Genomic DNA, 12,295 nt, shown 5'->3' with positions numbered 1-12,295 from the left:
AGCAATGTAACTGGCCTGCCATTTTAAAAAAAAAATTGACTTTATTTAAAGGAACTAACTTATGAAGTTTGAAAATATGATGAGATGACATAATGTATGTGAGAAAAACCTGTCATCCAGATTATGAAGTTCCAAAGGGCATAAAGCTTTATTCGATAATCAAAATATGCTGAAGTCTGTAAATTTAAATGCACAAAAGTTAGTACATTCAAAATTAATTCTTCTGCCCATGAGCCACCAACTCTTAAATATAAACAATATGTAACAATTATCTTTACCACATTTTTGACTCCACACACATACTGACCTTTCAAATTTAAATATGTGTGTTTAAATATGTTTTTATGTACTACGATTTAAAAGAAGTATATAACAGTATATTAGTTGTCAGGTGGTTATTTAAAATTCATCATCGAAAATGTAAAAGAAAAGATTATGCTGAATGTGAGACTATACTTAAATTAGAATTATTTTAAATTCAAGATAAAAAATGTTTGACTGTCTCCTATATACTAGATTTCATGCAAATATCAGTGAGTAAAAACATGTACTTGTCTTCAAGAAACAAATCTATTCAAGACTTTTTTAACCCAACCTTTAAAATTTATTTTATTGATTTAGCATTTTAAAATTTTCAACAATATAATCTTGTGATTTTTTTTATCACTGGTTGTACTTAACTCCTTGCCAAAGCTATACTATTATCATCAAAATTATTTGAAATATAAATATTTGATTGAAATATTTTAACTCTATTTTAACAGTGGTGACTATTTTAACAGTAGTGACTCTATTTTAAATGGCACAGTTTTATTCTCACAGCAAGGATACAAAGTATTATATTTAATTGTTCTATTTTAAAGTATATTTAAAATTTTTCAGATGATCTGTTTAAAAGTATATTTAAAATTTTTCAGATGTTCTATTTAAAAGTATATTTAAAATTTTATGAGCATTTGATAACATTTCAGTAGACAGAAACCCTTATTCAAGTCTCACTCTTTTACTATCTTTCTATTTTCAGCTATGACAGATGCTGCTCCTCTTTCATTGTCTAGTCCTTCCTTTTTCATAGGAATAGAATACCTTAATTGTTATCCAGAAGACCACAGTCCTCCAAACTCCTTGGAGCTCAACATGCCTACGTACTATGGTCTGGACAATGAGTTATAAGGAAAGCAAAGTATTAAGCAATGACTTACAGAAACCATTCTCAAAAAACAGCAAGTATATACCAATATTCTTGCTTTTTCTGCCCTTCTACCCTGTTGCTTGAAATAGAGATGCTGTCATTTGTGAACTGAGGTTAAGGTCATACCATGGAACAATAGGGTGCCTGAGTCCCTGACACTGTGGTGCTATCTGTAAGCCCTAAAACTGCATATTTGACTTTTAACTAAGGGAAAGAAGAATGGCTTTGTTTATGCTCCTCTTACATTAGTTTTTTTTTCCTTTTTTAAAATTTCATTAAAATTTTAACATGGTATTTGCAAAATATGAAAGCAATTAAAAATCATATATATCAGAATAATTTTTAAAATGCTTTTTAAAGATATTTAACTGTTCTAATCCTAAATGAAAGAAAGTAATCCTAAATCAATACTGTTTTCCCTCCCACTTAGAAAAACCCATGAAACTCGATTGAATTTTCTTACAAGCATACTTAAAGGATCAACAATCAGTCTAAAATTCTAATTCTTTCCTATTAAAATTTCTGTAGATAGATGTTCTGTTAGTTCATAGCCCAACTTTGTTGGAAATAATCTGAAGAAAAAAAAATCAAAACCTAGAGAGGCTCATTCTCTATTTAGAATTATCTGGATTCAAAAATCTTTCAAAGTATATCACTTACTTTCATCATTTAACTTCATAGCTCTTAATGATATCATATATTTTTTAAAATGGGACTTCTGGTATTTTCTGCAAAATGTCATTCTGCATAAACTTTACTGTAAAATAGACCCATCACTATTTCTCCTTCTCTCCATTATATTGTTTATCCTGTTTTTATAAATTTCCTTATCTTAAAAAAAATCCATTTGAAAAACTAACTTGTGATATCCTATTTTCTAAAACCACTATTTTAAATCTAGTCATTCAGTCTTGTTATTTATCTGGAATTTTGTTTCCCCATTTCCTTAAATGATGTAAACTTTGGGGATTTGTTGATGATTATTCTACTGTCATTCAGTATTACAAAAAGAAAACTGATATTGGCACACATATTCCAAATACAGCTTTTAATAGTATCTGTGTGATAGCTCCCTCTCACTATTTTTAATATTTTATATTCTAAAGATTTCCCAGCCATCCCATTACTGGGTATACACCCAAAGGACTATAAATCATGCTGCTATAAAGACACATGCACACGTATGTTTATTGCGGCACTATTCACAATAGCAAAGACTTGGAACCAACCCAAATGTCCAGCAATGATAGACTGGATTAAGAAAATGTGGCACATATACACCATGGAATACTATGCAGCCATAAAAAATGATGAGTTCATGTCCTTTGTAGGGAAATGGATGAAATTGGAAATCATCATTCTCAGCAAACTATTGCAAGGACAAAAAACCAAACACTGCATGTTCTCACTCATAGATGGGAATTGAACAATGAGAACACATGGACACAGGAAGGGGAACATCACACTCTGGGGACTGTTGTGGGGTGTGGGGAGGGGGGAGGGATAGCATTAGGAGATATACCCAATGCTAAATGACAAGTTAATGGGTGCAGCACACCAGCATGGCACATGTATACATATGTAACTAACCTGCACATTGTGCACATGTACCCTAAAACTTAAAGTATAATAATAATAAAATTTAAAAATTAAAAAATTGAAAAAATAAATCAGAAAAAAAAAGATTTAGAACCAATCCTTAAATAGTAAGAAAGTTAGAACATAATCTAGTGCAGAATCAATCATATTCGGGACACCCTGAATGCAAATACTTCATAATCCAGTTTTATAGTTTAATGGACATTTTTTAGCATGGCATCTCTCAGATCTGATATATCTTGTTGTGCTTAAAATTTGCCTTACACTTTCATTTAAAATTACCCTGTTCTCTACTTACCACATGTATAAAATATTCTATTTTTCTCTTAATGTTTTACAAACTGATAATTTTCACTATCAGTAGTGGATCTTTTTATAACTCACCCTATGTCCCCCAAAATATACCAATAATGCAACGATTAGATTAGGAAACCTGGCATCTTTTTAAAAGACATGCTTTCTTTTTTTTCTTTTTAATTTTATTATATTTTGCCATGCACAGTTTAGCCTAATATAAACCAATTTAGAGCAAAAAATGCCTTCCCTGCTGTCGTCATCTCACTCACCCACATTAGCACTGTTGTTCTGATTAAAGATGGTATATATTCTTTCACAATATTGTTGAGGAACTCTGCAAAATAAACCACAAAGCCGCATTTTTATTTTTAAACAGAGTGACCCAGGAAAATTCACTTCTTTTAAAGTTTAGTTATTTTGTCTATTCATTAAGGTTTTCTTGCCTGGTGGCTTTCTTCCTGTAGCATCTAGCATCCACCTCTCTTGATTAAGAACTTTCTAATCAATAGCAGGATGCTCTGAGATAAATGCCAAATCACTGTGGATTTATTCATGTTGTAACAGACTATCTCAAGCCAAAACTACTTTGGATTTTAAGGGCTTGCTATAAAATGTTGACCAAGTGAACCCTGGACAGGTGGATTGCTGAGTTTTTCAAGCCTGTTTTAAAGAGTTTGATCTCAGTCCTTATCTGCATTGGGCTAGAATACACTAGGTTCCTTTGAAATTCACAGGATTTTAATTCGGCTTCAGGCCTCTACATTTTAAAAAATAAAGTGCTAAATATAATGGTGTCTTGATTATTAGATTAGAAACATTATAAAACAGGTGAAAATTAAATTTAATATCAAGGCATTAAATGTATGCAATTCTCACTGGAGAGCATAGAAGCAAGAGTCTTCACTGCAAGAAGACTGTTTCATGTGACTTTAAGTTTGAAAATTCCTATAAATTGAATGAGAATGTCAGGAGAATGCATCTGTTTAGCAACTTGCAGTTTGGGGAAAATTCTTTAAGAATACTACATTAGCATCAAAATGGCAATGTGCAGATTGGAAAGATATTATAATGGTTTACAAAGTCTTACCCTCCTTCACTTAACAATATGAAGGCCACGCCAAGGCAATCTGGGTTGGAAGTTGTTGGATGTCTATGTTCTGATATTACTGCTGCTGATTGCGAAGCAAAAATAAATAAAGAAAAAGAGGAGAAAAAGAGGTTCTCTGTATACCCCCTCCAGCTGAAGGCAACAGCAAACTTTACAAGTCAGAGATACCACTGAATTATGAGTGTTCAAAGCCCACTTAATAAGTAACTGGGATTAGCGCTCTCTTTCAGGAATGCTGCCTTGAGTTTAGGCTCTATTTGCGGAAGAGAAATGAAAAATAACAGAAGCTTCTCAGTAAATGATAAAGAAGTAGAAAATAAGAAAAAAGCCTAGAGCTCAAGTCAGGGAAGTTGGCGTAAGCCTAAAGTATAAGTTCCTTTTCATAAGCAGTGAAATGTGTAAAAGCCATTTCTCAATGTCTCTATGTATATAATGGACCAATGTTATGTCAAGCTATACATTTATAATCAAAGGTAAATGCCATGATAACATGATGGTCTTGAGGCATATTGCACTTTGCATAGGAGAAAAACACCATTAATTTACAACACTGTTTAATAAATCAAATTTGCCTGAAAGATTGGGCAACTACAAATGCATTTGTTCTTTCCCCACATCGGTCCATTTTTTCCACAGGGAGCAAAGATTTGCTAATTGTGTCATGAATGTAATGGAATCTCGAGGGCACCTTCATAAGAATATGACTTGCTTTCCGTCAACCTTTTGACCCTGTTACCAGTACACTTGGTTTTAATCATAATTTGCTTCCATCCAGAAGACTCTGGGTCATTCCCAACAGAATAGGTAAAAGCACTGTCTTACTACTTGGAGGGAGGGCTACACGGGAACATTTTAAATAATCATAACTCATATTTTAATGGGGATTTACAGTTAACAACGTGCTATCATTAGCATTATCTCATTTGATTATAGGCTGATTTGCCACTGTGTGTCTTGCATTTAATAGGAACTCAGGAAGTATTTGTGGATTGATTAACTATACAGTCTTCTTGCTAATGCAAGCAGTGACATGTTCAGTAACTCCGGTTACATCATTACCTCAGCTCTGTGGTCCATCATGATAATTTCCACAGGGAAACTGCTTCTGTGAACAAACAGCACAGCCTTATGGAAAAAGTGGGAAGGTTTATCCAGGCAATTAGATAAGGGTGTGACTTTGTATGTTGTGCAAAGACAAAAGCTGCTGCTTTGTTTACCTGGTGTACCAAATTCTATACCACAGCCACTCGGAAGCCATGGCTTGTCCCATTAATATCCCAGTCACAGTGATTTGTTCTTACAACATTTTTCATCATGCGAAGCAATACTTAAGTGTGCTTCGGCATCAGATTGCTTTTGGGTTTTGTTGCATAATGTTTTCATTAAATGTGTATGCTAAAAGAGGAATGAGTCAGGGAATAGAAATTACCATTGGAAAATTGTAGCCAGGCAAGCCTCATAAATAATGCTTTGTTTTTGCGCTGATGTCAATACAGGCTTGCCTTTCAATGCCTATCTTTGTTATTCTGAATGCTGTAGTTGCTAGCACTAGAGCTAGCACTCGCTCTCCCTTTTTGTAAGAAAACACAGATAGAAAGATTGTTGATGAAGCCATTACTGAAGATCAAAAATTTGTTTTGTCACAGAAAAAAAAAAATCAGGATACAAACAAATGCAAAATAGAGCAAAGTATAAGTTTATTTACTTTTTCATAACAAAATAAAACAAAACAAAAATAAGTAGAAGAAAAGGGAAAATAGAATGGTAAACCAAGTGGAATGTTTGTCTCACAAACTGCAGTAAATAAGAGGTATTTGTTTTTAAATAGCACTCTCTCTCTATATATATATAGCTATATATATACATATATATGTGTATATATATAGCTATTTATATACATATATATGTGTGTGTATATATATATATGTAGCGAGACAGCGTCTCACTCTATCAACCAGGCTGGAGGGCAGTGGCACGATCTTGGCTCACTGCAACCTCCACCTCCCAGGCTCAAGCCATCCTCTCACCTCAGCCTCCTGAGTAGCTAAGGCTACAGGTGTGCACCACCATGCCTGCCTAATTTTTGTATTTTTTGTAGAGAAGGGGTTTCACCATGTTGCCCAGTCTTGTCTCAAACTTTTGGGCTCAAGTGATCTGCCTGCCTTGGCCTCCCAAACTGCTGGGATTACAGGCAAGAGACACCACACCTGCTGCTAAAATATATTATTGAGAACAAAAGTCCTTTAAAAAGTCCTTTGAACCATTTTAAGTTACATATATTTTTTTTTATTTTTAGAGAGAGGGTCTTGCACTGTTGCTCAGACTGGAGTGCAATGGCATGATCATACCTCACTATAGTCTTGAAATCCTGGGCTCAAGTGATCCTCCTGCCTCAGCCTCCTAAGTAGCTGGGACTATAGGCACATGCCGCTGCGCTCAGCTAGAGATGCATACTTTCATACAAAGCAATCTCACAAGAAATATAGGCAAATACATTAAATGATATATGCTTAGACTTCAGGTGCTTGCACTATGACACTTAACCATGAGCTTGGGAGATGCTCATTTAGTCCCTCACGTTAGACATTATTAAGATGACCTCTCACTGAGTCACCCTTGTGTGATCCCTTAACCTAGAGAGCAGGAGAAACCTCTGACTGGCTTCACGACAATAGAATGTGGCAAAAATAAAAATTAAAAAAATGCATATTTGTTACATAAGAAGGTTAATTTTATGTGTCAACTTGACTGGGCTAAGGAATGCTTAGATAGCTGATAAAATGTAATTTCTGCGTGTGTCTGTGAGGATGTTTCTGGAAAAGATTAACATTTGAATCAGTAGACTGAGTAAAAAAGACCCACTCTCAGCAATGTAGGAAGGCATCATCAAAACTGTTGAGGGCATTAATAGAATAAAAATGGTGGAGGAAGCATAAATTCTTTCTTCCTTCTTGAGCTGTGACATCTATCTTCTCCTGCCATTTGCCATGGAAGCTCCTGATTCTTGGGCATTTGGACTCTGAGATTTACACCAGTAATCCCAGTGTCCCTCCCTTCCTACTCCAACTGAATTACACCACTGACTTTCCTGGTTCTCTCACTTGAAGAGGGCATATTGTGGGATTTCTTTGCCTTCAAAATCATGTGAGTAAATTTCCATAATAAATTTCCCACAGTCTCTCTCTCTCTCTCTCAATCTGTGTGTGTGTGTGTGTGTGTGTATTTTTATATATCTCCTATTTGTTCTGTTTCTGTAGAGAATCCTGACTAATACACAGTTTTAAAAGACTACAGGGAGAGACTCCCTAGATGGTTTTAAAGAAGCAAGCACATGTGTTGGGAACTCCCTGTGGAGAAAAATTCATGGCTTATAGCATATAGTCAGCAAGAAGCTAGAATCCTAAGTCATTCAGCCATAAGAAATAAGCTTTGCCAATAACCTAAATGAGTTTGAAAACAGATTCTTCCCTAGTCATGCCTCCAGATAAGAACACAACCTGGTTGAAATATTGATTGCAGCAGCCTCTGTGACTCTGAGCACAGTACTCAGCTAACCTATGCCAGAACTCAGACCACAGAAACTGAGATAAAAAAATGTGGGTCCTTTTAAGCCCCTAAGTGTGTGACAATTTTCTAAGTGGCAATAGAAAATTAATATCTCCAGTGTGATTATTAGATTGGGTAGTCAGACAGACATGTGCAGGGCAGGAGAGGCCCCTCCCCACCACCAAGAACTTTAGGTGACCATCAGGTGATGGTCAGGTGGTTGTTAATTGTGTCTCTAAATAATAATTGGTGGCAGTCAGCACCAAGGAAAGGCAATGGATAAAAACACCTGAAACTGGTGATCAGAGCTTCCTGATAAGATCTCGGAAGCTGGGCAAGTGGGCTCAAGCGTGGGCCCTTAGAGGCAAAATTGTGGAGTTTAAATGGTATATGACCTTCTAGAGACCTTTGACTGGTAAGGGAAGAATGCCTCAAGTGAGCATGCATACACCTCCAGTAAACACACTGCACATGTGGCCCCTTCCAAGTGCTGGCAGGCCACTGCGCATGTGAAGAGCCCACCCCAAGGGAAGAATCAGGGGAGGACTAAACTCAGACCCTGGAAGAATGCCAACATATAAAACCCCAAGTCAAGAATCAAACCTCGTACCCTCGTACTTGATCTCTCAAGTCATGTGATTGGTCCTCTTTCAAGCATACTTTACTTCCTTTTATTTCCTGCTCTAAAGCTTTTTAATAAACTTTCCCTCCTGCTCTAAAAGTTGCCTCAGTCTCTCACTCAGTCTTAGGCCCCTCAGTCAAACTCTTTCTTCTGAGGAGTCAAGAATTGAGGTTGCTGCAGACCCATGTGGATTTGCCACTACTATTAATAACATGATCAATTTGAACAGAATGACAACATTTGTAGTATGTATGTAGCACTGCTACCACAGAGCAGTAGACTTTAGAGAATGGCCTTTCCAGAACTGAGTGACTTTCTGCAGAGTAAAATAAATGGTAGTACCATTTTAAGATTAAAGAAGATAAATTTTAAAAAGTGGAATTACTTATGATTTCCAGCAAAATGAGGGTGAAGTATTTGGAGTTATAAATATTAATATAAATATATATTATAAATATATTAAATGATAATTATATAAGGCTATTTGAACACTTTAATCAATATATAAATTATTAAATTTATACTATTGGAAAGGAGAAAATAATGTGAATTACTGGATGTTTAAAAATCTTCATTGAGTAAAATTTAAAGTAGTAGAATCTTAAGACTGGTTACAGATGCATAATAACTAAAGAACAATTGAATTATCTTCGGTATGCTTTGTCTATGAAAGGGTTGGAAAAACTCACTAAGCAAGTGTTCCCAGTTTTCATAAAGTATAGATAATAAGAATTTTGCAATGATTTTTCACAAAACAGAATTTGGTTGGACATGAGGGAAAGCCCCGCTGGAAACAATATTTGCTAAAAATTATAGAGCTACTGAAAAAGATGAAGAACTGCTGTTTGTTGGATGAAAGAATGAACTAGTTGCCATCTATACTCAGCAATACATAAATCTATTTCTTCAGCTCCTTCAGTGACTGGGCAACCCATGGCTTCTCCACTGGAAGTGCTGCCCACAGACTCTGGAGCAGAGGTGGAGGCTGGTTGTGAGTACGGGTTCTGGTGCTGTATGTTGGGGCCAATTCTGTGGAATTGCCAAGGGCTGAAGTTGAACAGGTTCTCCTAAGGCTGGAGACCAGCCGAGGCTGGGAACATGGGGAAAGCAGGCCAAAATGGAGCGCTTAACCACCCTGGAAGTGGGAGAGTTCTAATTGGTGGTCCCTACCTAGCATAGTGTGATACAGTTGGGCAGGGGCTATGATGCCAATGCTTGGAGGGCATTGGGCTTCCTCTGCCTCATGTCCATTGGAACACAATAAAAATGTCTTACTGCTATGGCCCCTCACAAGAAAAATAATCTTATTTTTACTTTCAAAACATTTTGATGACAAATTCCAAAGCATATATAGAGAAAATGCTTTGCCTCGAAGACTTGAAAATGCAGACTGACTTATTAAGGATAATCTTTCTGTTTGGGGACTTCTGCATTACTCTCTCTGTTGAGAACACTCATGGCTTTGAATGACCTTGCTGAACTTCTCTTGCACAGCACCCTTATTCACTTTCCAGTCTTCTCAGATTCTGTCTCATAGTTTCTTAGGCTTGTTATCTTCGACAAATTACCTACCCCATTTCTCTTTTCTCAAGTATCTCACAGAAATGAGGTCAGGATAAAACATGGTCATAAATACATAATACAGATACTCAATTTTTTCATCCTCTTCCCCCTATAAATATACAGTTTTGGATTATGATTGTATTCACCTCAGAAGCCCAAATGTTTACCTCTAAAACTCTTTGCTATGAGGACTTCAGCTTTCTTTCAGGATTCTGGAGGAATAAAAGTTTTACTGTACCACAGTAAATTCAATAAAAAAAAATGAACTCTTAAATATGTTCAACACGGATACCTTTTAAATTTTTCAAGAATTACCTGTAAGCCTAAAGAAACTGCAGTTGACCTTTGTACCTCAAGTACATAATTAAAAGTTTGGAAGGTCAAGGGTGTTTTTTATTTTTCCACTTTGTATATTTTGTCACATGAACAACTATAGGGTCCTAAAAGTGGTTAAAGATAACAGAGCAGGTTAAAGTGTCTGGTGTTTCTCGGATTGCTGAATTTCACAAAGTCAACATTTGAAAGGCTCTCTACATTCTCTCTTTAAGGTATTCACTGTCTTCCCCCACCACCTGTAATTCTTTTAACAAATGTTTATAAAACTGTATCATTTAGCAATATTTGTTTATTACAGCTTAAGTTTTCATCTTTCCCTCTTTCCTAGAAATGAGATTGTTAGACAACAACATTTTTTCTCCAAAATGTCAAACAATAAGTAGACTCTCATCCACCAACTATGTTATAATGAATACAGGAAATCAAGGTCTTATGTCAATAGAAAGTTTTTTAGTATCCCTTCAAATAATGAAGATTAGCAAAGCACTTTTCCAAGATGTAATTCTGATTATATAAGATCAGTAAAAAATAGTGTTCTCATCTGACTGAAGTTTACTGACAACAAGCATCCCAAAAGCCTAATAAAATGTTTCAAATTCAGTTTACATAGTGATTCCGTAACATTATCATTATCCCACCCCATGAGGTTTTGATTGGCTTCTCATGAATTTTCTAGGCTGCCAACACAATTTCTGTGACACAGAAGAGAGAAGAAAGACACAATTTAGAAACATCTCTCTGGTCCAGCCAGCCCTACAGAAGCACAGAGAAAAACAGACTGAGAATAAATTGCTGTCTGCATCAGGCATGACCATGATTTGGATAATGAAGCACTCTAGAAGCACTTAAAGACTGGACTGAGAAGAGCTAAACGCCAAGGTTAAAATTCTGATTGGTGATGCCACTTCCCCCAAATCAAGGCTTTCTTCATTGTCAGAAGCTTCAATCTATGAATTCATTTATTTTTAATTGAGCCTATCTGTTTTTCTGGCATTAACATGGCCATTTTCTCTTGTAATATAAATATGTTAAAAGTTGAAGACAAATCTGAAGCTCCTCAAAGTTTTCTTTCAACATATCTTTTAATCAAAAGATTGAAAAAGTTTTCAGTTCATTTTCTGATATGCATGGTATATTTTTTGATATTTTCATTAGTTTATTTTTAGTTGTATCTGCATATTTTTACTATTTTGTTTTAATTAAAAATAAAAATTATATATATGTATTATGTGCAACATGTTTTGAAATATGTATACTGTACATTGTGGAATGACTAAATAAATGTACATTACATAGATACTTTTTGTATTAAGAAAATAAAATCTGCTCAGGAATTTTCAAGAACACAATATGTTCTTATTAACTATAGTTACAATGTTGTACAATAGATTACTTAAACTTTTTGCTCCTGTCTAACTGAAGTTTCATATCCTTCAATGACTCTTAGCTCCTGGTACCACCAGTCTACTCTCTACTTCTATCAGTTGAAACTTTTAAAATATAAGATCATGTAGAATTTGTCTTTCTGTGCCTGGCTTAGGTCACTGAACATAGTGTCCTTCAGGTTAATCCATGTTGTTACAAATGACAGGATTTCCTTCATTGCATAATATTCTATATTGTATATATATCACATTTTCTTTATCCATTCCTCTATTGAGGTTCATTTTACCATTGTTCACAAATAGCAAATCTATGGAATCTTCATTACTTTTTGTCCTTTCATGTATCTACCTTTTTTCCCATTTAAAGTAGGTCGAGAGGGAGAGAGGAAATGAAGATTGGTCATGAGGGAGAGAGACAGAAACACCTTGTGAGTTTAGGGAAGTGACAAGGAAATAGAAGATTATGTCTCTTTTTTAGTTTTGTATCTTATCTGGAGTGAATATTTAGCCACAAATTCTAGTTTTGGAGGGGTGTGGTAGTGAATAATGGGATTATTATCAAACCCAAGGAACTAGAAAAAAAAGATGAAATAAGAATAAAAGGAAATAGGAGGCAGAATTGTGGAAGGGACAGAAAAGCAAAAAGA

The 12,295-nt window shown here is 35.2% G+C and overlaps 1 long non-coding RNA gene across 1 annotated transcript; it reads left to right on the top strand.

The window, feature by feature from the left end:
• The first annotated feature begins 4,739 nt into the window (after positions 1–4,739).
• LOC134761407 (uncharacterized) lies at positions 4,740–11,158 on the top strand. The gene is made up of 3 exons (XR_010139984.1): positions 4,740–5,000; positions 9,123–9,355; positions 10,940–11,158. It is a non-coding gene; the product is annotated as an uncharacterized LOC134761407 (long non-coding RNA).
• The last annotated feature ends 1,137 nt before the right edge of the window (positions 11,159–12,295 follow it).

This window comes from Pongo abelii, chromosome 4, assembly GCF_028885655.2.
Source record: "Pongo abelii isolate AG06213 chromosome 4, NHGRI_mPonAbe1-v2.0_pri, whole genome shotgun sequence".
Taxonomy (NCBI): Eukaryota; Metazoa; Chordata; class Mammalia; order Primates; family Hominidae; genus Pongo; species Pongo abelii.
The sequence above is the reverse complement of the archived record's forward strand: the minus strand, read 5'-3'. Positions and strand labels throughout refer to the sequence as shown.